The sequence below is a fragment of the Camelus dromedarius genome, chromosome 11, assembly GCF_036321535.1.
Source record: "Camelus dromedarius isolate mCamDro1 chromosome 11, mCamDro1.pat, whole genome shotgun sequence".
In the NCBI taxonomy this organism is placed as follows: Eukaryota; Metazoa; Chordata; class Mammalia; order Artiodactyla; family Camelidae; genus Camelus; species Camelus dromedarius.
This window is the reverse complement of record NC_087446.1, coordinates 48,709,047-48,735,559: the sequence shown is the minus strand read 5'-3', so window position 1 is coordinate 48,735,559 and position 26,513 is coordinate 48,709,047. Positions and strand designations below refer to the sequence as shown.

Here is a 26,513-nt window from a genome sequence, read left to right as displayed (position 1 = left end):
ACACAAGGTATTCTGATTTTTGTTCTTCCAAAAACAATCCCACGTGCGCGCTCACACACACACACACACACCCAAAGACCTGAACTGCCTGCAAAGTACATCCTAGTGATCGTAGTCTCAAATGTTGGAAAGCAAAAGTCACATTGTAGGCTCCATGAAACCAGTGATGCTGATATTAGCAGTTCCTTCTTCTGAAGCATCACCCATTTCCCTCATAACATCCTAACAGTGTTACCAAGTCCAAACTTGTTTTGTTCACAGCACAACAAGCCAATAAATTGGGAGATGAAGTGTTGGGACAGGGAATAACAGCTTTGTTTGAAAAGCCAGCCGACCAAGAAGACGGAGGACTAATGTCCTAGAGAAACATCTTCCCCAAGTCAGAATTCAGGCTCCTTTTATACTGAAAAAGGATAGGGGGTTTGGTTGGTTGTTGCAGACTTCTTGGTGTTGAAATCCTTTGTTCTTGCAGCTGTCCACACAGGCAGGTCAGGTCATGATGTTCCTGTAAATCTCCCGCAAGACAAATGTTACCCTCCGTTCTGCAACTTTTTATCTCCATATGAATGGAAAAGTGTTATACCTTTAAAGGTCAGAGGCTTGAAAATGGGCTCTCCTGTCTATTTCAGGCTCTAGGCAACATTCTTTTACAAAAGGTGCAGAACCGGCACAACTAAACCCAGGAAACAGAGCCCAGGGTTAGATCTAATAGGAAGTCAGATTTGTTCTTCCCTATTACAACAGTGGTTTGGCTTTTTAGAAATCCCTGGACATTTTGCATCAAATTTCAGAGTCTCTAAAAATGTAGCTCTAGTTTAATGTTCTCATCTCAGGAATAAGAAAGACCAAAATCCAGCTAGATTAAATCACTTGCCTAAAATCAAACTGATATTGTTAAGTAACTAATATTTGCTGTGTTCATTGTGTGCCAGGTGTTATGCTACATATTTTACATGGATTATCTCATGTGTGCCGCAAAACGATCCTGGGGAAAAGTATAATTACCATCCGGTATGAGTTTTGCATTGCTGCAAATCACTGCAAACTTAGTGGCTTAAAGCAACACACATTTATTATCTCAACGTTTCCATGGGCCAGGGATCTGGCATGTTTTGGCTGGATTCTCTGCTCCAGACTCCACAGGCTGAAATCGCAGGGTCAGCTGGCTGCATTGTCATCCAGAGGCTCGACTAGGGGGAAAGAACCTGCCTTCAAGCCTATGTGATGAAGTTCCTGTGTTCTTGCTAGCTGTTTTCACATTGGGTAGAAACTGGAAACTTTTGAAAGTCTCAATTTTGTTTTCATTTTTTAGAAACTCAAGGAATACGAGATCACACAAGCTCTAAGTTAGAGAACTTATCTGTGAATTTGTGCGTGTGAGTCTGTTTTTTTTTTTTTAATATTTACTCCTTATGTGTAAGTTATTTCTGTTTCCTATCTACACTGCTGTTGTTTCGGGGCATAGAGTTTTATACTGTAATAGAAAGTTATCTGCCTCATCATTTTGTAAGCACCCAATTTCACATTTCTCTGAAGAACCAGATAGATTAGACCACAAGAAGTTTAAGAATATATACAACATGCATTAAATTAACAGAAGAATGAATTTGTAAAATCATCACATGAATTAATATAATGCATACTTTGAATTATGTAAAGACAAGGAAAAAAAGCATTTTAAGAATGAGAGGCAAAGAGAGTGCCCAAAAGGGTTGGGAGATACTCAATTTCCCTTATTCTGGAACGTAACTGCCTGCTCCTTACCCACCTACCCCCAGCCCTGCAATCAAACTCTATTCGTCTTTCAGATTCCAGCTTAGATATTGTTCCTTCCACGAAGACTTCCCTTAGCCTAATTCTGGGTTAGATGCCTCTCCTAAGTGACTATACTTGTCCTATCACAGTACTTATTATATTGTGTTGTAATTAGTGATTGTCAAGCATATTTTTCTAAGTTTTGAAATCTGTAGGCTACAAAAAGTCCTTCTTGGAGCAGGGTTGTTGGAGGGAGGGGCGGGTAGTTTCTGCCTTATTCTCCATTATATCCTCAGCACATAGTGTCATGTCTGGAATCTAGTAGACACAAATTAAATGTGTGTTAAATAACTGAATAAAGTTGAACCTGGTACCCCAGAGAATCCCATAACCTGAAAAGTTAAAATGAAATAATCAGTTCTTTGATCAGTCTAGAAACCCTTAAGGGTAAAGACAGGGTTACAGAAATCACCAAACAGAACAGTGTTCTGTTTAATTAACACATACAATTCAAGGGATTCTGACCAACATTCACTGAGCACCCTCCACCGAATGGCAGGACCTGTGCCAGGCAATGGAGCCCAGAAGAAGTGGTCTGGGACCTGTGATGCTGCTGGTGAGAGCACACTCCATCTGGTGTCCACAGAAGTCATCCCAGGCCCTTGTGCCCCCTTGAGGTCATCTCCCCCCCCCCCAGAAGAGAAGGGACACCCAGTGGGCTCACATCTTCATGACGAAAATCTATGACAGTAGTTTCATGGATTACCTATGTCTAAATGATTTTACTACTAACCACATCATGCCTCACAACTCTGTCACCACCAGAATTCCTCAACTCTGAGGTCATCTAGCATCACCCACCATCCCCTACTGCTCCCCAATTCCACTTCAGCTTTCCACTTCCAAAGTCATGTCTTTCATTTAATCTGAAACTCCCTGAGATCACAACTTCAATCATCATCCTCACAACCATCTCCTAACTTCTCACCTCCCATTTCAGTAATCCTTCAAATATATGGAGATCTCCAGTCCATTACTCCTTTGTTACTATGCATTACCTCTCTTACCTTCCCAGCTGTGGCTTGAGATCAAAAATTAAGATTTAATATTACGTGTTCCTTTGACATCTGGGGACAATCAGGAGAGCCTCAAATGGGCCAACCACAAGCTCCCCTCTCCACTCTACCACCACAGGTAAGGTCCTCTAGCCACATAACCCTCCTGATCACGGGAACCAAGCACAGTCCCTGCCTCAGTGGCAGTTTTAGTTTCCTGCAAGCCTGCAAAATTATTCAAACAAGCTTATCACATCCTCCAGCAGGAACTGGGGAGCCCCTTACCCTCCTGATGCTACTACAAAGCCTGCTTCCAACAACCACTGGCTGTTCACGTGCTGTTCACGTGCAAGCCCTGTGAGGTGTCTTCCCCCCTCTCCTGGCTATGAGTGTCTGAGACTCATAATCTGCTGTCAGTTTCATTTGTTAAGTGTTGAGCGTCATGTGTTCGGCCATCCTCATCACCCCAGGGCAAGAGTCCCTCCCTCACCCATGGGGTGAAGAGGAGACCGTCAGAACACCAGCCCTCATAACCCATCCTAGATTCCATGATTCATCATTACAATCATCACTTAATAAATACTTTTGACTACCTTCTCCTTCATTTCCAACATCATATCTTTGTAGAAAGCACAGTTGTCTAAACTCAACTATCCGTTCCACAGCTGCAACAAGAACTCGTTACTGAAGAAAGTCATGGCTGCAAATTTTAAATGAGTGCTCAACACTACCTGCAACCCCTTTACATTCCCCTAGTAACTTCCCACTCTCCGAGATTAGTATTTTGCACTCATATCCTACAGTCCCCAGCCTCCCCACCCCACTGCCCCATCTCATTACACTCTGGTCGTACCAACCATGTTTTTGTTCCTTGAACTCATTGAAAGTGTTTCACTTCTGTGTCTTTCTACTTGCTGCTCTTGACCCAGCATGCTCTTCTTCAAAATATTTATGGGACTTCCCAGCAATAATTATTTATCTCAAATGTTAAATCTTTCTGGAGAAGATCTACCCTAACCACACAGCAACAGGAGTCCCCTACATACCAGTTCACTCTACCGCATTATCCTGTCATGCTGTTTTTAGAGCACTATCTGAAATTATCTATATATTTGTTTACTTTTTTAATAGTGTGTCTCTATCCCACCAAAATGCAAGCTTCTTAAGAGTCAGTCATTTTTCAACGTTCCATCGCAGGAGTCTGAAACAGTTCCAGGTACATAATAGGTGCTCAATAAATATTTGTTGAATTAATGACTAGGAATTAATTTCCACATTGAAAAGAGAGACGATAGGAAAGCTAAGTATTTCACATCACATCATGGCAAAACCACCTCTTCAATTTTATTTTTTAAAGTAATTTCTCTTGTAATTTTTAATCAGTTATACACTAATAGAACATTTATGTAAACTTCAGTCTAAACCACTAATCACTTGTCTCCTTAATCTTCCAGAGCCATTATATACATTATTGATGGCAAAAGCCTAATCAAGAATTTGAATCTAGACCTTAATCAACATCAATAAATCCATGTATATCTTATACCTTATACCTTCAAACATGTTCTTTGTCCTGAGGTGGCAGATGTGCAATAAGAAGAAGCAATTAAAGTTTTCTAATATAGATTAGTTTCCTTAAAGATTTTGATCTCAGGTGTTACCTGGAACCAGTATTCTCAGCTTTCTAGATTCCTTATAATATTGCTATGTAATATATATGCTCCATTATATTCCACTCAAATTCATGACAGGTGATTAAATGTAACAACGACTTTCTGGCAGGAAACAGTATTTAAAACCCGTTTACTTCCATGACAATTTCATGGTGCCAGGCACTGAGCCAGGCGCTGCGGGAGATTCAAAGAAGAATAAAATGCAGCACCTGCTCTAAACACACAGCCCGCAGAAGTCCTGGTTTGAGAGATAAAGGACAACATGGAACAAAGTATTTCATTGGGGTTATCGGATCAACTACAAACATCAACAGTTTGATTTAAAAGCTGTGTATCTGATGATAGAAACTTGTAACAGCCAAAGGTTAAGTGGAGCTTGACTCCCATAATTTACCAACTGAAATTATCTTGTCTACTTATATTTTCTTTTAAAGAACTTCAAGGGGATAATATTTGGCTTGGGTTTATACTCTGGCTAACTTTGAAAATTGTTCTACAATATTTATAAATTGTTCCTATGTTATTTTTCCACCTTATGTTCTCCTAGATAGAAGACAATATAAATATAACCAAATAAAAACTATTCAGTAAGATTCTGTCCAAATCCTAATGAATCCAATAATTCAAGTTACCTTGGGAAGCCAGTTACCAGGAAAGGACAGTGGACAGGTTTGTGCATTGTCAAATTCCTCCCAAAGCTCAGCACCTATGAGTAGCTAAAACCTTTTTGCAAACATTCTGTAAGTATTTTGTTAATATTGTTTCAGAATAATGTGTGAACAGAGAACAGATTTTTAGAGAGCTAGTTCAGGGAACCCACAACATGGAAAGATCCAAAGCTGTGACTTTGGGGTGGGATGGCCTCCATACACTTAGATGGTTGGGTCAGGAATGCCACATCAACTAGGTCTTGGGTCCATGGATTTTACAAGCTGGGTTGTGTTGGACATTTGGTCCTGCTTTTGACAAGTATGGAGAATAGTGGGACCCACTAGCCCACCAACAATGCAGTTTACTTTTAAGATGCTTTTCTAAAGAGTTAAGATTGAGGATATGTGTCACTTAGCACAGTGCAGGTGTTTGCTTAAAGCTAGATATATTTCTCATTACTTTTCCTTATGGGAGTAGCAGAAGAAAAAGAACTAAGGAGCAGCAGGACAGATTTTTTCAAAGAGAAAGGAGTTTGCTTTTGTTGCCCACATACATAAATCTCTACAGCTGTGGTCTTGGAGGAAGCGTCCAAAAAAGTCAATAGATTTCAACTCTGACTCTCAAATGCTGGTGGTGGCTGCATGAAACAATGGGCTGAGAAACACACGTGCCGCATATTGGCCACTGCACCGCTGGGCACAGGGCTTTGCTCAGCCCGTACAACCCTTGCATCAAGTCAACACTCAGTGCTGGGAAGCACCTTGGCACCTTGGCCCCACCAGGCAGGAGGAGCCTTCTGGGCCCCACAGCCTCACTCTTGCTCTATCCTCCTCTCCTTTCTGCTCATCACCCTGCTTACCTTTTAAGGCCCAACCCTCTCACCTCCTCAAAATCCTCCTACCCAACTCCAGCCCCTACGCATTCTTCTCACTTCAGAACCTTTATTACAATGCAGGTCACACAAGTTTGCATTTCATTAGGTATTGTATTGCTTTCTAGGGCAGGCCTAACCTCAGTAAAATGACAAGGGTTTCTATTTCTTTCATTCTACACCACAGAGCCCGGTACCCTGTTGGTCACACAATATGTGCTTTGTAAATGCTCGATCTTATATTGAAAGGAAGGTTTTGAATGCCAGGCTATTGTCAAGCTGCTCACAGAATTATCAAGATCCAGCGCATCTTAACATGGTCATCCCTACGGCAAACTACAGACAAGTTGCAATAAAAAGAATAACGTGGGGGCAGGAGGGTATAGCTCAACAGTACAGTGTGTGCTTAGCATGTAAGAACTCCTGGGTTCAATCCCCAGTACCTCTACTAAATAAACAAACAAACAAACAAACATATCTAATTACCTCCCCCCCCAAAAAAACCCAAACAAAAAGTAATAATAAATTTCTTTTTAAAAAGAATAACATGGCCTCTCTTCTCAAAGCAGCTGACTTGGCAAAGTAACGGTAAAGCAAAGCGAGCTCACTTTCGTGTTAGGACCATATTTCCCAAATGGCATCAAAGGCTTTGGTTACAGGCTCTTGGTTTTTTTTTCCCCCAATATGTCCGGTCTCACAGAGATCCCCCTGACAACCTGCTGATCACGTTCTTTGTGGCAGGGTTCAGTCCCGAACATCCCCAGCTGCTATTAGTGGATATGAATAAGACTTGCCTGAGGGCTCATGGAATTCAGCTGTGAGGGCTGAGGTCTTATCTCCTAAACTTTTAAAAGGAGGCGAGCCTGCCTCAGGACTGGAATCCCACGCACAGTGTGGGGAATAATGTCTGCCCCATAGGGCTGCTTTTAGAGGCGTAGCCATGGTGATGGGTGGTGATAGGTCCCTAGCTGGACCCCTAATGCCCAGTAGGGGTAGGCACTCAATAAATGGAGAAGGTTTGCTGTTGTTATTACCCTCATTGAATCACCCCTCTCCAACCTTAGCACTAAAGTCTTAGGAATCCAGTTGGTTTGGTTGGTTCATATCATTTTTATTACAGATGTTTCCTTGCCCCAACCCTTCTCGCAGTGAGTTGGTGTCTATCCTATCAGTCACCCAAGGCTGAGATCATGGGATACAGTCACCATGGCTGACCCATTCCCCATAGACTAGTTCACATCTAACAGAGGCCACTCTCAGATAATGTGAAATGTTCACATTTGTCTCTCTTTCTTGAAAGCTGCTTTTGTGTCTCTTTGTACCTTTTAGAAACCACATCACTTTGAAAAAGAAGAACTAAAAATCAAAGCAATGTTCATGAGCTGTTTGTTGTAATTCTGGTGTAAGATCAAACAGAATGAAGGCAGATATTAAAATTAATGGATGAAATGAAATAATGAGGCTTGCAAAGAATCTGCTGATACCAATTATCTATGTAGTCATCCCACAGTATCCATGGGGTATTGGTTCCAAAACCCCCAGAGATACCAAAATCTGAGGATGCACAAGTCCCTTATGCAAGATGGCATATGATTTGCATAAAACCTACGGACATCCTCCTGTATACTTTAAATCATCTTTAGATTAATTATAATACCTAATATGATGTAACTGCTATGTAAATACTTTTAAATACAATGTAATTCTAAGTAGATAGTTGTAAATGCTATATAAATAGTTGCCAGAGCACAGCAAATTCAAGTTTTGCTTTTTGGAACTTTCCAAAAATAATTCCCCCCAAATGTTTTCAGTCCATGGTTGCTTGAATCTGAGGATGCCAAACCCAAGGATACGGAGGACTGATTATATCCTTCTGGGCTCTCCTCCCCACTCATTTTCCTTTCCCATTACCATGGACCATTGAAAAAGTAAATACGCAAATTCAGTGTTTCTAATTTGTAAAAGGAAAGAAGAGTTGTACTAAGGGGTTACATTATGATGAGAAGGGAAAATGTCCCGAAGGCATTACTTCCTTATTGTAGAATATCATCATTTCTTATCCAGATACTCTGTCCAGAAAGACATAGGTTTTGTCTTGTGTCTGACTTCTGTCTCAATCCATGTGTCACTTAAGGATGAAGGGATATTTTCTCAAGGCCCAGTTCATGCCTAATTTTAATAGTAACTTTTTCTGACACCAAATAAAGAACAGAACTTCAACCTAAAAAAAATTAAAATTTTCTTAGAATTAAGTCAAATTAAATTTTCATTCTCATGGTTTGTTCCACTTTCTAAGATTTGTGTAGTCCTCACATAATTTCTCAGATTGTCCAACTTGATCTCTCCTTGCTCCTTTTATTTACCTAGTAATCTCAGGAACACAATATTCTAAACTGCAGTTAGACACAAGATATCCTCTGGGTGGCATTTTTTTATTGTATTGAATTTGGACCTCCCCGGAGACTCAAACAAATAAACAAACACTGTTGGTAAGCTGGAGTTTACTGAATGCCAATTAGGTTTGCTTGATGATTTCTCCTTAGCCTCTCTCACCTTTCAACTGCATTCAGCAAGAATTTGTGAGCGCCTCCTCTATGCACATGCAAAGGAAGAGTAACCCCTAATTCCTAACCAGCAGCAGCAGATGCAGACGCAGTCAGGTGGCGTGCTTTGGCCACGTGACCCAAGCAGAAGCTTTGAAAGTGCTTCTGCATGAGGGGAAGATGTGGTCCCTTGTGTTACTCTCTTAAAAGACCAAGGGACCAAAGATAACATCATGACAGCACTCAGACAACCACGGAGGGAGGTGCCTCATGGGTCAGGGCACCCCTGATGGATGATAACACTATACTATCTCTGAAGAACAGCAACACGAAAAGAAATAGATGGTGATGCTTATTAAAGCAGTTATTACAGTATTTGACTCTGCGGAGGTCTACCATACTTTCAAAAACTCATAATTTCCAATCTGTTCTCTTTTATACATCATATATAAAATCTCCATGAGGTAGCAATTAGCTTTACTTTTTTTTTTCGCACCTCAAAATTGGCATCTGCTGTGAAAGATGGCGAACAAACGTTTCTTGCTTTGGCTGTTTCACCTTCATTCCATTTCCTTTGGTTGCTAAATATTCTTTCTCTCTGAGGAGTTGCCTCTGGACACAGTCTTGAGGAGCAGACAAATAACCCAACCTAAACCAGTCATATACTTCTCCGGAGAGTTTGAATACTAGGAACAAGCAGCAAGAAGATAAAACAAGATGGCTTCTTTATTTTGGCAGCCTCATCTTGACAAAACCTTCAGGTAGTTTCTGCAGCTTCACCCCAGAAATGTTCCTATTGGCTCTTTGAGTCACCTAATATCCTCCTAATAAATTCATCTTATTATTAAAGGTCACCAGTTAGTTTCTATTGTTTGCACGAAAGAATGTTGTAGCAGATCATGCAAACTCTCTATCTGCATCCTCCCTCCCTCCTACAAAACTGTTTCGGGGAGATGCTGCCAGCCACTACTCCATTTCCAAGTGCCTGGCCACCCTTGTGTGTCCCCATGACTAGCTCTTATTTACAGAATATGAATGACAGTGATTTGTGTCATTTTCAGACCCACGTGGTGAAGAAGTAGGGCTGTCTTCTCCACCCTCTCTCTCTTCCCATGTGAGTGGAGTTGGTGTTGACACTGAGGACAACCTTGGGTACCACATGTTGGAACGGCATAACCTCCATCAGCTTGGCTCCCTGGGTGGACCAGAGTGCCATCTCCTCCGTCCCCTTCCCATGACCCTGCCCTCGACCACCTCTGGGACTTCATGACAAATTTCCATTGTGTTAAGCCACGGAGATTTCAAATTTTATCTATTGTAGCAGCTGGCAGTATCTTAACTAATACAAGCCCCCGCCAATACAAATGAAAATGTGAAAGTATTTTTATTAGCATTTTGAAGACTTGGAAACAACTGGGAAAGCCTGTGTGGCAGGGACAAGAGTCATCTGACACTTCTCTCAGTAATCCAGCTGTCAGGAAGCCAGACACCCACCCTCTCACCCTCTCTGCCCCGACTCCACTCCCTCCTTACCGACAGAAAGTGACATTTTCTCTCCTCGACGACCAGCTGCTCAATATGTGTGTCCAAGATGAATTAACTTCTGAGGTCAGTGTCGCCTTATTAATGACATCATGGAGAAATCTTCATGCTTCTGCCTTCTGATGACTTTCAGAGCCTTCCAAGGGATCCTGAGCCAGAAAGATGCAGGTTAAATAGACCAAACAAAGGAGCAAGAAATATGAACCTGGGAAGAGGCTGGAGAGTTCTGATTTCTGTTAGTGTTTGCTGCCCAAGGCTAAGAACTGCGGGATGTAGCCTTCAAAGGTTCTTCATTTTCCACACCTGGCTGCATTAACTATATTAAGTGAAATGTCTGTCCTCAGTTTGGGGCCTATAGTTCTTTCAATAAAATAAATTACCCTTCCCTGGATGAAAAATGGAGCTGAGATACTTCCCCGGCCTCCCTCAGCAGAGATGAGGGAAGGAAACACCAAAACGCCGAAGTCAAAGGTCTACCGCACGGAAGTCAGGGCTGCGCTGGGCTCGGAGCCCGATGCTCCAGTCCTTCGCACGTCGTGTGGCTGTTTAGTCGTTGCCCTAAAGCTTCTGTCTTCTTACCAACTTTTGGCTGGGGAAGGAGTCAAAAAGTGAGTCTACTTCTCCTAGTTTCCTGAACTATAAAATAGGGGAAATTATACACCCTGGCTGGTTTGTGGGACTCACTGTATCCCCGGTACTTAGTGCCGAGAAATCTCTGTAGTGGACCCTCCGATTGGAGCAATTGCTAATATTATCCTTTGCCTGAGGCCAAGCAACTTCTTTATGAAGTCTTAATGCACAGGATGTCCATGTTTCTGACAAGGTTTTCCACTGTCTTGGGCACCCTGGTTTTCATCTATCAACCCTCGTACCTCAAGGTTTTGTGGGGTTGTCTTAGAATTCAGTTGGGGGATTACAATCACAGCCCCATTATCGTCCCTCCAGAGAGTGCCCGGGGGTAGGGGGCAAGGGTCTAGCTCAAGTGGTAGAGCGCATGCTCAGCACCCAAGAGATCCAGGGTTCAATCCCCGGCACCTCCTCCAAAGGGAAACCAATGAAGAAACCCAATTACCTCCCCCTTAGCGAATGCCCTGAAAAGTACTCTCTAAGTCCAAATTAACCAAGTCAGTCGCCCTTGGATTGCTGGAATGACGACTTCATGATCATAATGGTTCTCTCTCAAGTGTGGTTGACCCTTACAAAGTTCTGTGCACATAGCTTTCTCTTCAGAGCATAAGCATCGACAGAAGTCTTTTTATTTTATATGGATTTTTCCTGTCCTTTCCACAACGTGCCCCTGAACTATGTGCATCAAGCTCTATATTCCAATACTAGAGATTTGCAAGTTTCTGGTTTGCTTAACTACAAATATAAAACTTCCATTTCCATCAGTGTGGGAAATGGTACTTGCAAAACACTTTCTGGTGAGCTTGGTATTTAGAGTTAAGATATTTTGGGAAAAAGATTGTTAACAACATAAAAAAAGTAAAGTGACTTACATTAACTACATGTGATTATGTGTTTGATTTTGTATAGATCTTAAGACACCAGGTTCTTCAAAGAGCTTAAGAAATATTATCTGATGATAACTTTGATGATTTCAAGGCAAATTACACATTCTAAGAACACGATGTAAATTCTTGTCCCCCGGATGCCATAATGTCTTTTAAGCTACCTTGTCAAGACCCATTTATAACCTTCTTAGTGGGTTCATAACTCTTTGTTCTTTACTTAGAGATTTCCTACCCATTAGAGACTATAAATTAAAGCACACCAAGATAACCATTTGAAGAACATAGTTCCTTTATGAAAGCTTCTCGGATAATACCCACTAGCCTTGTTTCCAATTCCTATAAAGGCTTCTTACCTCAAAGCTCCAGTTCACCTAATTGGTCAATGCCCTGTACATTTTCCACTTTCTAACACAAATCTCCTTTGAAATGATAAGATTAAAAGTCACCAATACATTTTCTCCTTCAATCTAAAGAGTTACAGTTCTGTATGAAGTTTAACATGATATAAGGTTTTGACACAAATCATCACCAAGCTGTAAAATCAATACCTTGAAAGCACCAAGGTTTAACCTTAAAGAATTTACTTTGAATTTAAAGTACAGAGGAAAGTACTTTGAAAGACTGTTATAACATATATGCCCTGTTTAGTCTGATCTTTATGTCTTATCTCTGTGAGTAGGATGTGGAAAAGTGCCTAGAGGGAGGGAGGGAGGAAGGAAGGAAGGAAGGAAGGAAGGAGAGAAGGGAAGGGAAGGAGGAAGGCTGAGAGGAGGAGAGGGAGGAGGGAAAAGAGAAAGAAGGAAGAGAAGGAAGAGGAAAGGGGAAGGAAGGGAAAGAAGGAAGAGTTAAGAGGGAGAGAGAGGAAGGGAGGGAGGAAGATGAAGATTATTGTCTACTTGTCAGAAAGCTGACTTGTCTCCTCTTTCCCTAGGTGAGGAGGCAAGCTCCTTGAGTCCCCAGTGCTGCTCAGCACCTTGGAGCCCAGGGAGTGATATTTCTACAGGAGAAATGTCCCAGCAGCAGAGCAGTGACTTCTGAATCTCCACATTATGTGCTTCTGAATCTTCACATTTTGGAGGAGAAAAAATAAATAAATAACCCTTTTGTCCTGTAAGGAAGAAAATATATGTTGTGGGACTCCATCAGTCCCCTCCATGTATGTGGAATATAAGTCGCCCAGCCCAGAATGGAGATTTTTAACTGCTCCGACTCGATCATATAAAATGCCTGAAACTTGCCCTATTATACTCTGGAGCTGAACAATGTTCTGCCATCTTTGTGGGTTTTTCTGCCTATGTTTGGTCCTCCGTATCTGCAGGTTTCCATCCTCAGTTCATTGAATCCACAGATGCAGGACTCGTGGACACACAGGGCCATTTTACATAAGGCTCGAGCACCCCCAGTTTGGGGCATCCTTGGTGGGGGGTGGTCCTGGGACCAATCCCCATGTACACCAAAGGAGGACTGTATACAATCTAGTTTTAAGTTACTCTCACAGAGTGGAATTTAGTTTAACAAAATCTTCATCTGTCTGGGCCGTGATAATGTAATAAGCTTAATTTCCATAAGCCAGGCAAGAAAGTGGCTCTCAGAGCTTAGTCATTTCTGTTACACGTAGATACCACATTAGGTGGTTAGAGTGAATTTTACACGTTTTAATTTGTAACACAGCCCTTGTCATTCTGCCTGGAGCACCTTTGTTCCAACGCAGAAATGTAGTGAGGACATGTACAATTTCCTCATGGAAAAGACTATTTGCTACACCACTGAGTTCCGTTTCTTCACATCCCCAGATGAAGAGGGGAATGGGGCCCTGCAAACGGGCTAATATTGGTCATCAGAGTGTGTAGGAAAGGATTTGCTGAGAGGTCACTGATTTTTCCATTCCTAATTGCCAGATGGACTAAAACAATGGATTCCTCTTCTTCAAATGCATTCCTCCTGTTGCCTGGATTTTGAAAAATCACTGGATATTAATATGTTTGGCTCTATTTTTCTGGCAAAACAGACTCTCTGAGTTCAACTCCGGAAGAAACCCTTTTTCTTGCCTTCTGACAGTCTGTAAATAGGTTAAGTCAACTCATACATTTTTTAAAAGTCAATGTTCAGCTGATACACTGATATCCTGATTTTCAGAGCTGCTATGGAACATGTACTGACTTTGGAATTCAAAAATCGGTAATTGTGCCTTACATTTTCAGAAAATTCTTCCAAAATACAGCTCAAGCATAATTTTGGCTATGCTCCCTTAGCTTTTGACTACATTACTCTAATGAGAAATAAAGTTTAAGAGCCTCATCGAAGCAGAGAATTAATTTTTAATAGGAAGAGAAAGAATGCAGTAATCTGAGAATACACAGATTCTGCAAACATCAATAATTGTAAATACTACAAGAAGATGTATTCTTGTAATCACTAAAAAAAAAAAAAGGAAATCATGCAACATTTTTACAATGATTAACTTTTTCTTTTTTCCGTCTGTAACTCAGCATCACATCTACTCCTTTCTTCCCAGGGTATATTTTCTGTCTGTTCTCTGAGTTATGGATACCGGTCTCTTCCAAACAGAAGCAACTGCATCTTCAACCTGATTGAATACTAATAGAGCCTTGCCTCCAAGCGTGCAGAGAATGCAGGAAGTGTGAGCCAGGTTAGAGCACGATGGACATCACTGGGGTTGGAACAGAAAACTCACTGATGAAATAAGGTCAGGCACACAGTTCATTATTCTCCGAGGGGTCTTTCAGTATAAAAACACTGTAGATCTTGCACCAAAGGAGCCAGAGGTGATGCCTAGCGCCCCTCCTCACTGGGGGAACAAAGAGCACGTGGGGGGAGTGGGGAGCATGGAGGCAGGTAAAGAACAACCCTAGGAGACAGAGATGCGAGGCTCACTTTGCCCATTTTTTTTCACTCCAGGATGTGGTTCTTTGTCCTCGTTCAGTTGTGCAATTTCATGACCTGGCTTGAAGCTTTTTTCCCACTCTCAACATCCAGCCTCACTTCACCTAGGTTCTCCTTGCTTTCCTTAAGTCTCAATCCTGATGTCTCGTTCTCTAAAAAGCTTTCCTGATTTTCCAGAACTAGACTAGGTACCTCATTGGACGCTCCCAAGGCCTTCATCCCTTTGTCTTTCAATTGCCTGCCTGGAGCATCTTTGAGGACTGAGATATGGGTTGGAATGGGCAGGGGAGGGCAGAGGAAGGGTGCTTGATATATAGTTACTAAGTGAATGAATAAACCACAATTTTACCTTCCCATATTCTTCCACCCTTCTCTCATCATCCATTCCTTGTCTTTCCCAACTACCTTCATGATTGCAAAAATAAGAGAATTGTGGAGGAAAAAAAATACTAGATTTGGTACCAGTAGCCCCAGAAGTCTAAACTCAGTTTACGTCCTATTTGTGCTACCTTGGACTCAGTTTCCCCTTCAGCATCTTTCAGATTTGTTGTGCAGGAGAAGACCTAATATACTGGGAAACAGCTTGTACACTTTAAAGTGTATTCAAATACAAAGTATGATTAGAAGTACCATTTTCCCATATCCACCCCTTGAATACAACATCTGCTCTCGTTGGCTGAAAGTTATCACCAAAATTCTTTATCATTACGATGTTCATCCTAACAAAATGCAAGAAAATAAAAATGGATGGAAGAGATTGTGAGTTGATGCCACAAATATCTGGATATCTGGAATCCAGTTCAAGAATCAAGAATGTGGCTCACCTCCACCGGGCCCAGGGCCACCGGGCCCAAGGCCAAGTTCCTTGGCCCCATACCCAAAGCCCTCTGGACTCTAAACCTACCTGGTAGTCAGCCTTATCTCTTTATTGCTCACTGCGTAAACATCTTGTCTTCTCTGGCCCTTGCATATTGTTCCCGTGTCCCCTCTACATGGACCCCCCTTCCCCTTTTCAAATGTCATCAACCCCAAGTACACGTTTTCCTTTGTGAGAAGCTTATTCCACCGAGTCACACACGACGTCCATTCACGGTGGAGAGTAGATTCATGTATTCATTCCTTCATTCATTCCATAAGCACCTACTGGTCTCCTACTATGTGCAAAGCACTGCTCTGGATATTGTGGGGAAAACCAAAATGAATTAGACCTGCTCCTTCCTCAAAGGAACTTATAGTTAAGGAGGGAAGACACAGACGAAACAAAGAAATATTATTTGATGATGCGTGAGGCGGGGAATAGGGGGAAAGAGAAAAGTTCTCTGAGGAGGTTCAATCAGTGCACTATAGCAGCATGAGAAAAATAAGCAGTGAGAGTTTCCAATCAGAGCAACAGGGAAAGCTTCATGGAGCAGGTGAATTGGGGCTATGCCTTCAAGAAGAGAAACAGAGAGAGATCGTTATTCTAGGCAAAGGGAAAGCATGAATAAAGGACCAGCGCCCATTTGGAGAACACGGAGTGGTTTAGCATAGGGTGTGTGGAGGGTTGTGGTAGGACTTCAACCTGGAAAAGTGACACTGAAGCCACACAGAAGTTTCCTGTGTTCGTGAGAGACATACAATTGTTTTAGACAAGGTAAACGCAGCCCTCAAGTCAGCTAAAGGGATAAAAACGAGCATCCATTCATCCAAGTGTAGATGGAGTACCTTTAGCTGGGACTGTGCCAGGCGCTGGAAACAGAGAGGGAGGCATGAAAGACCTCTGCCCTTAAGGAGATCAGCAGCCTGGTGGAGGCACCAGCTGATACACAGATGATTACAACACAAAGAAGCCGTGGAAATACAGAAGGGGAAGCTGGTGGGAGAGGGGGTATAGTTCAGATATTATGTTCCAGGAGAGAACAGCTGGTGTGTCTTGTTCGACCCTCGATCTCCAGTGATTGAAAAGGGCCTGGTTCACAGTAGACATTTGACAAAGATGTTGATTGAATAAACTAATTAATGAATTAATTTAGTGTGACGTTCCGCCTAATTTCAGATCCTAAGAATGAAGAGCCTGCTCAGGTACTGCGCAAAGCTAGCCTATCTACAGCTCTCAGAAATCCAGGGAACTTCTTCCTTCCCGAATTCTTTAATTTTCTATTTACCCCCACACATTTGCTCTTGTCATTTACTAAACTTCCACTGTTGCTGATGGGCCTAATTTGATGCCTTTTCTTCCACAAGACACAGGCTCTTAGCACTCGTAGCACTAAAACAAAGTAGGTATTCAATAAAAATGTATTGGATGAACGGGTGGGTGGCGGGGGCGGATGGATGAATGGATGGATGGGCAAATGGATGAATGAACAGATGAAGGACCAAGTGGGTAAGTGAGTCATTCATCTGCAAGAAGCCTAGATATATTGAATTACCTCTAAATAATGTTACTCACTACATGTATTTTTCTGGTCCATTGAGGTGACTGGGGAAAATGTCAATAAAATTTAAACACAGTTTCAAACAAAGATACATAAAAGTCCATGATGTAGAATTATCGCCATCATTAAAAGACAAGAGCAAAAATGTAAATTTAAGCCCAACACATCCTATGATCGTTTAATAAAGGGAGAGTGTTAAATAATTCATTTGGAGAGAATACTCCACTAAAAATTAACTATTAAAACTGTGTGAGGGATTTTTTTCCCTTAAACATTTGCTTCCTTGCTAAAAACATCCACATAGTCTCAAAGATATTAGTCTTACCCTCAAGGTTCAACATTCCAAATGCAAAACTTAGCTGTTATCAATGTAAAGCATCTGCCTCCCACATATGCCAGTTTTTTCAAAGTTTCTTCAGATAACATATTTTAATACTATCTAAGCTTGCCACATGTTCACAGCTTAGAAAAACCAGCAGTCCATGAATTTGCATGGCATTCAATTAGACCTCTAAAAACATCTTAGATCTCAATGGTAATGTAGTAACTATGTTAATAATAATATACCCCATGTATTGACATCTGCTATGTTTGACTCTAAGCTAAGCACACAGAAAACATAAGCTATGACATTCACAATTTTCAATGCAGTCACAGTTGTCATTAAAATAATTCCTCCGACTTTCTAAGTTAATCTTGCCTGATAAATACCGATAACCGTGGTGTCAACTGGTAAACCTCTCTGGAAGGCACCGTAGACTATTTCAAAAGTCTACAAACCTGCTTTCCCTTTAATCCAGACATTATAAAAATATGAACTCAAATAAATCAACTACATTTCAATAAAAAATAAAATTCAACAAAAGAATTCAGCCTAACAAAATCATGAAGGATAAGTTCACATTTTTCCTAAAAGAAGAGTTACCCAATGGTTTTGATAGCAGCAAAATACCAAAAAAAAAATTCTTAAATGTCCAACTACAGCCATGGAAAATTATGTCATATAAAAACATTTATGGATAGTCATTATCATAACCATGGCTTTACAATTAAGTGGAAGAAATAAGTTATAAAATAGGATGTAAAACGATCCAAGTGTGTGCTTGTTTGTGTGTGTACACACAGTTACGGAGGACCCGCGAGGACAAACCCCAGGGTATTAACAGTGATTGTTCCAGGTGACAGGTCTGTGAGTAACTCTTACTTCTTCCTTTTCATTTATCCGTACTTTCTATTTTATGTTTTCACAATGAACATTGCTTTTATAACATTTTTTAAGAATTTATTTAAAAATTCTAGTTTTAGCTTTCAAGAAATTTGCTCACACCTCCAAAAAGGTACCTCGCAATTGAGGTCTGCTGCCAGAGGTGGTGGATGCTTTAGCCATTTTTGTCTTATTAAAGAGGCCTTGAGTTTCCACCTTAACATTTTATGTCATCGCAACTTCATAATATGTGCTACTTTTAAAAAGCTCAAAATATTCATATTTTGAAAAACCACAATATATCCCTCTCATTTTGTCATTTTTTTCTTGGTCCCCTTTCTCTTGCACTTGTAACTGATTTGATGAGAGTTGAGTTAATTGAACTCTGAAGTCTACCAATGCACCAAAGCTTCACACGTGCACGCACGTGCATGCATGCGCACACACACAATTGGTCCTATACATTACTTAATACAATCATTTCTTACTGAAATTTTAACTCAATTTACAATTTCTAACTGTTAGTTTCTAAGGTGAGATTTTGCCACCTAAAACAATAAAAATCTAGGACTTAAGTACTTCTTTTTAAATTCATCTACAATTGTTGTCTCCCATTCAAAAGAAAGAGCTGCTTCTCCAATGAACCCTACATAAGTGAATTTTTTAGGAATAAAATTTTCAAGTAATAGAAACGTTCATAGACGTCCATTTCATCATCTTTTTTAGTTTAGTGGGTCATGTTTTCCAGAAAATAAAGACTATTGGAAGACGTCCAAGAAAGACTGGGGAAGGTTCACCGTACACCAAGAACTTTCAGAGTTCCACTTTCAAATATTTTGATATTCAGCCTTTTAGTTTGGAAAAAGTTACCTTCTGAAGTTTATAACTAAGATGTCTAAACAACACCCAAGGAGAGAGGGATCTTTGATCTATTTGCGGGGAGGACAATCAACCTCACTGTTAAATCTCATTTTTCTTTTCTTTTTTTATTTTTTTGGAGGGAGAGGTAATTAGGTTTATTTGTTTATTTTTAATAAGGGCAGTGGGGATTGAACCCAGGACCTCGTTAATGTTAAGCACACACTCTAGCACTGAACTATGCCCTCCCCTCTAAAATCTCATTTTTATTTTACTTGTTTTAGGAAGATCTTTTGCCTAAGGCTGGGATGAAAATTATAGCCACAGACAGATTTAATCTATAAAAATACTGAAATAACAAAATCAGGAGGAAAATGTCCATATGAATGTACAGGGGTTTTGTATCACAGAGTGACCTGGTAGCAGGGTCACCGTGGGCTTGGTACTTAACCCATGAAAAGCCTCAACATCCCCATCAGTAAAAGGGACACAACAAGGACATCCTAAGGATCAGATGAGATGACCGGTGTGAAACTCTTCATGGAGGACCTGACACATAGCGAGGTCTCCTTAAATGTGTGTCATCATCACTTCTGAGACATCACCCTCTGTTGTACAGGCTGGTGATTGTGCATATGCACCGGATGTAAATCGAAAGACACCAAAAAGATGGCAACTCCAATGAACTGCAGGACGATTTTCAGTGTACATGAAGGGCTGTTCTGCCCTCTGTATACCACAGACTGACCTTGAAAGTATTATCCAGATGACGCCCGTGAAAGTCACAGGAGCTCAGGTCTGCAAGCACAAAAGGAATGTGGCTCTTAAAAGCTTACCCAGACCACAGATATGGGGTAGTTAACTTATCAAGAGGAAATGGGCTCTGGTTTTCTTTGCCGGCCTCAGATCCAGGAGCTGCAACGTTGAGTCACCAGCTTGCTATCTGACCCCAGGCCGGCCACTTAACCTCTCCCTGACCCCACTTCCTTACTTCAAATCAACTCTCTGCTCATGTTCCATCCAAGTCATTATCTCTCCCCACAAAAATTGGTAGCTACGAAGGTGTCCCATAGATTTTAAAATTTAATTATTCATCACGTTGGGTTTACAACGTAGGGCTGTGAAAGGTTTGGGGATGACGAAGTCCCAGTTCCGCTTTTTGGGGTTCTGGCGTTATTTTAAGTGCTCTCTTCCTGGCATAAAATCACCAACCCAGACAATAAGCTTTGTCTGACACTGTGACCCTCGTGGCTGATGAGGCTTTCTCGTGCTGGTATTTCTGGGAGTGAGAGAATGGAAGAGAACAGGACCCCTTTGTCAGAAGGTAGTCAAGAGGGAAATAAATTGTAGTTATTTAAAGAGCATTTAAGACAAGCAAGGCAGTGTCATTTGTTAGAGAACCAAGCCAGGAGCTCGGTTATTGGGTTTCACACTCAGCCACCGTCTCCCCACTTGACCTGGGACAACGTGCCCACCTCCAGGGGGGGCCGGAGACGCATTCTCTGAACTAACAAGCTGTCCCGACTCCCCACTTACACAAAATAAACGTACATTCCCAGCCCTGAACATTCGCTCGGACTAATGTCTCGCCTTCCCGGGATCTGTTGTGAAGAGCTTGAATACAGTTATACTGTGTGTTTCTATCCTTGTTCACACAATGGCTAGCTCCAACGATGTTGTTGACAAAAAGGGTGATGAGGGAAATTATGTGTCTAATCTAAAAGTAACTGAAAGGGGGGCGGGTATAGCTCAGTGGTAGAGCGCATGCCTAGCATGCATGGGGTCCTGGGTTCAATCCCCAGTACCTCCACTAAATGAATAAATAAACCTACTTACCTCCCCTCCCCGAAATTAAATTAATAAAATAAAAGTAACTGAAATTGACCCTACCTGTCAGGGTTTTTTTAAACCTCCACCATCTTCAATAAAAAAAAAACTTTATGAAATATTCTACCCTTTTTCCTGCCTGCTTGCTGACTTGATGTCAGTCACATCGTCATGAATTGGTTTCCTGACCTATAATAATTTTTCTGTTTCCTCACTTGCTACGGGAAGCAGCCCTTCCTGCTTCTAATTTGGTCCCTTTCAAGCTACTGAAAAATCAAATTAACAAGGCGTTATCAGTTAAGGTTAGGTTCAGCTGTGAGTAACAGAAACCCAACTGTAGCAGCTTAAATGCAAAGGTATATTCACTTGTGTAAAGAGAGTGTGGTGCTAAGCAGGCCAGGTAAGAGGACTCAATGCTATGCCTGTCTTTTCTCTGCCCTGTGTGACTTGTCAGACTCTAAAAAGACCCTGGAGCTCTGATCTTTACAGCCCCATTTCAAGCAGCAAAAAAAAAAGAGGGAAGAATAATCAAAGGATACCACTCTCTTCTTTTTACAGAAAAGTAAAAGTGAAAGTCCTACCAAAGTTTGTTACAGTTTATGGACCAAAACTTAGCCATATGACTACATCTAAAGAAAATGGAGGTGTGGTTCTCCGGACCACCATATTACATATAGATTCAAAGTCTCTAAAGGCTTCTGTTTGTTTATTTTATTATTTCCTTGTTCTTAAGATGTAGAGATGGCTGGAAATCTGACCTTCTGGTAAGCCGCAATTATCCTGAATTATCAGGAATGGAGCATTAAAAGTAGAGTGTGATCACTGTGTGGGGGTGCCGTGAAGAATCTGGAAAGCAGGCAAGATCTCATCCCCTCTGTAAATTCTAAGGCCATGTTTTACAATCTCTTAAAATCCATGCCTTCTTTTAAAAACATAAAATCATATGCCTTCCTTTATTGCTATTTGAAAAAAATTAATTAGGTATTAAGATTTAAAATAGGTCATGATCACTTTAGAATATACTTCAAAATATACAAATACTCACACATACCAGTGGGGATGCTGAATTCACACCTGCCACGCTACCACTTCCTGCTTTGAGAATCACTATTCAAAGGCAAAGTCAAGCAAAATGATAAGAGATGAGACATTGACCGATGGTTTCACAAGAGGCATGGGAAGTCTGAGAAGATAAATGAGCTCACATCTCTGGCCCCAAATCTGGTTATTCGGTCTGCTGGTTTAACTGGCCACCAAATTGGAAAGGCAATCAAGAGATCTGATCCAAATTAACTATAGACCTTTATTGATTTAGCCTGACTAAAACAGAGACATTAAGGCTAATGAGCCTACATTAAATAGATGATGCATTTAAACCAAAGGCAAGGAGATGTCATATTTAATAGAGAAGAGAACTGTGGGAAAGCATAGAGCTTCCAGTTACATGTAGATGGCTCCATGCATCTCAGAGACCCAGCAACTTTGTTGAATGGATGAGTTGACTTGATACACGGGGAGGCAGGGACCGGGGGATGATGAGAATGGGATGACTGAATAAAAGGAACTTCAACTGTTTTGGTGGTGTCTAACCTGCAGACAGAAAATCCCAGAGGGGGCCGAGAGAGGGAGAGGACAATTTCAGGTTTCTAGCTCTTTGGAGCATTTCCCATGCACGATGCTTTCCAAAGGTTTCCGCCAAAGAAGCCCTTTAAGACAGAGAAGAGAGATTGCCAGAGCCCAGAAGGTTCTCTAGCACATCCAGTGTCCAGCACCAAGCCTGGTATCTCCTTGAAGTTTTCACTTAAACAGGCATACAAACTGTATTCTGTCCAAAAGATAGTATTTGCTTCATTTCCTAGTTTTCGCCAACATTAAGGCATAATTGGCATACATCCTCCATGCCTCCTAGCATCCTGGGAGTACACGCAGCCCATTTTAAAAACTAAAAATCCGACCTGCGCATAACCCAGAGGGTTACTGTGCTTAGCCTTGCTCAAATGTTTTTATGTGCCATCTAGATAATTGTGAATGGGATTAATGGGATCTCAGCCCTTGGGGTATTTCTAAATTCTATTCTGCCATCACATGGAGCTGGGCCTCCCCTTACTCCAGGAGCTGAGGGTGGAAATAGGAAAGACCGTAAGCTGTCAGGTGATAGTTATCACCCTCTTTAAGGGAATGAATGAGAGGAATTTTATGGAATGGCATCCCTGAAAGATCACTGACATGGAACCAGAACGAGGTTTTTCAAGCGCAAGTAATATAGGAACTCCTTTCAAAGAAAAATTACCCTGTAATTTAAAGCACAGACCCATCCACTTTAACTTATATGGAGTCTATCAGAATGCTACTAAATGTAAATAAAAAGAGCATAAAACTCAGTATTAATTATTTCTGTTTATGTTCTTACACAACTACATAATCTAAAAATTTACATATTAAAAGCACAACCAACAAATGATGATTAACAGCTTTCACTTCATATAACCAATCATTTGTATATAAAATTAATCTTTCAATGTGAATAAAATTCTGTTCATTGCAACTGATTTTTTTCAAATAACTGTCAATACACACTTGAGCACAAAAATTGCAGAATATCACTCAGTTATAAATTAGTCATCCAGATAACCAAGAATATGTTTTAAATTTTTTTTTAGTTCTCATCAAAGTGAATTTAAATTTTTTATGTCATCATAGAAAATACTAAACATCTAAGACTACCCCAAGTTTAGATGTTTTGATCCAGTGAGAGGAATACAGAAATATAAATATGATTAGCATGTTACCAGGCTGTTGCCCCAGAATCAGACCCTGCCTCTCCCTCAAAAGGAAGCCAAGTACTGCTCTTATCTGTGTTTCCGTTTTCACCACAAAAGGAGGAGATACAAAGAGAAAAACGGGAACCAGTTAGAACCACACAGACCCAAGACGGCAGAAGACCTGATTTCCAGTAGACCTTGAGCCTCATTATACACCCGCTGTAATACACTAGCATGCTAAATGACACACCCACCAGCGCCACGATGGCTGACAGTCGCCATGACAACAACCAGAGGAGCTCAGACCAGGACTGAACAAGGAGAGTTGCCTCAGTTCTGGGTCCAAACCTCACCCTTGTTCTCAGATGAGTCCTGAATATTCCTCCATCTCTTTACTCAATATCCTTCCTTTTACCTCGCCCCTCCTAAATATATATGGTGTTTCAGCCCAAATGAGGTTGAGATGTTGATTTGAAAACTAAGTTCCGGCTTCTCCATTCTCTGGCCGCTGAATGAAGCTTGTGCTATTTCAATCTCAGAATCAGTTTCATTACTGACTGTGAAAATCCAAGTAGGGAAAGAAACCCCCTGGCCGAGACAAGGGGTCTCGGCCCTGGCTAGGACCCTGGTGCAGGTCCAGGCAACCACTTGGGTAACAAGAGTTTTTATCATGCTGTACTGTTCCATCTATTTACCTGTCTCCAGCACTAAAGAGAGTATTACATACAGAAATGCAATCTGGTTCATCATTGTATTCCTAGGTCCTAGTGTAGTGTCTGGCACATCGAAGCCCTAAAAATATATTTAGTGAATGAATGAATGGATTTCATAGAATTCTATGAAAGGGTTTCAATCCATATGCTGATCAACAGAGTGAGGAAAAGCTACCTTAAAAGTCAAGGGAAGATGTGTAACGATAAAGCCTTGGGTATCATCAAGAAAGACTTGTCTCCCATATAGGAGGATGACCTGTCACCAGATGATCACAGGAGTTGTGGGGATGTGGGAAAGGTCTGGGAAATGACTGGCGTTAGTTCGTTGCCATAGCTTTGGAGGAAACTGTGGTCCTGAAGCCTGAGTTTACCAGTGACTTGGATTGGTTTATATTTTAATCTCTTAAAAGGCTCTTTCTGGAACTCAAGGAGATATATAGGTATGTTTGCTAAAGAATTTTCAATTTACCTAAATATTAAAGATAAAGGGAGTTGGAACCAGTCATTTAAATCTGTTTTTTAAATGTTAATAGTAGCATAATTTTGAAATCTGTTGATCATATAGGGCTTCTTACACTAATTTCATTTTCCTACCAGTTGAAGAGAAGCTCGGGAAAGGCATTAATGAACCAGCATAGCCAACTTCTTTTCTTATCTTTTTTTTTTTTTGTCAAAATTTCTTGAGCATAAAAATAATCCTATATGTGTGAATTATAAAAATAAGTAAGTGAAATGAAAACCCCATCTCCTTTTAAAGGATGCAGAAGATAAATTTTTGTTGTGTATACAAAAAAAATTAGAATTCAATGTGTATTTTGCAATCCTTTCCCCATCTCCTAAGAGAATAAATAGTAATGTATTTTCTATGCAAAGGTCTAACAGCTGACAACACTACTTGTTTTATCTGTCCTAAGGGGCAGGTATGACAAGAGAAACTGATCATACTGTCTGGTAAGAATGGAGCAAATTACATAAAAATACTTTCTTTCTGTGTGTCATTGAAGATACAAAGGAGGATTTGTTTTAACTGAAAGTTTTCCATAGGGAGAGTTTGTGATTTAACTAGTACTTTCTTATCATGTTACCTTACTCAAATTCCCATTTTCATTTTAAAATATAACCTAATTACAATGGTAGATTCCTAAAGCATAAATTCAGAGCTCTAGGATGGGGTCCACAAGCACAACTTTCTTGCTAAGTTGCTATTTGATCAATCAAAAAGTGTTTGTGGTATTGATTATGTGACTAACATGTGTTCTTATTTATATTTTCCTAAATTGTAAAATTTTAATTTTTAATTTAACGTTTCAATAGAGTTACCTGTAAGTTCCCTGACATCCTTGAAGGAATAATGTGCAAGATGAATGGGTGGACTATGGATGCATGCACGCACAGATGGATGGATGGACAGATGGACAAATGGGTGGGTGGATATACAGCGAGAGGGATAAAAACTATTAGCACATAAAACAGTAAAGACGATAAGTCAACAACTATGTTCATCTGCGATATTGGCCTGTAGTTTTCTATTTTTGCGATATCATTGTCTGGTGTTTGTATCAGTGTGATGCTGGACTGGCTTCATAGAATGAGTTCAGAAGTATTCCTTCTTCTGCAATTTTTTGGAATAACTTGAGAAGGATGGGTGTTCAGTAGAATTTACCTGTGAGGCCATCTGGTCCTGGACTTTTGTTTCTGGAGAGATTTTAGGTTACTGATTCGATTTCAGTACTGGTAATTGATCTATTCATATTTTTTATTTCTAGTTCTTCCTGATTTAGTCTTGGGAGATTGTCCATCTCTAAAACTCTGTCTGTTTCTTCTAGGTTGTCCATTTTATTGGCATATAGCTGTTTACAGTAGCCTTTTATGATCCTTTGTATTTCTGTGGTTTCAATTGTAACTTTTCCTTTTTCATTTCTGTTTTTAGCAATTTGGGCCCTCTCTCTTTTTTTCTTAATGAGTCTGGCAAAGGGTTTATCAATTTTGTCTATCTTTTCAAAGAGCCAGCTTTTAGTTCCCTTGATCTTTTCTATATTTTAGTCTCTACTTAGCCTATTTCTGTTCTGATCTTTATTTCTTTCCAGACTGTGTATCAGCTGCAATTGAGCCCAGGCTGCAAGTTGTGTTCAGGTCTACTCGGTCTCTTTTTATTCTGGAACCAGCCTGAAGGGACAGTGGCAACTGGGGGCACGTTTCTTTCCTAGCAGATGACCAGAACATA

The 26,513-nt window shown here is 40.7% G+C and overlaps 1 long non-coding RNA gene across 1 annotated transcript in view; it reads right to left on the bottom strand.

Moving 5' to 3' along the window:
* The window catches only part of LOC135322475 (uncharacterized), a 289,411-nt gene that overhangs the window by 134,481 nt on the left and 128,417 nt on the right, over positions 1 to 26,513 (bottom strand). Inside the window, exon 2 of the long non-coding RNA XR_010383053.1 lies at positions 10,082 to 10,239. This is a non-coding gene — a long non-coding RNA (uncharacterized LOC135322475). The remainder of the gene's footprint in view (positions 1 to 10,081; positions 10,240 to 26,513) is intronic.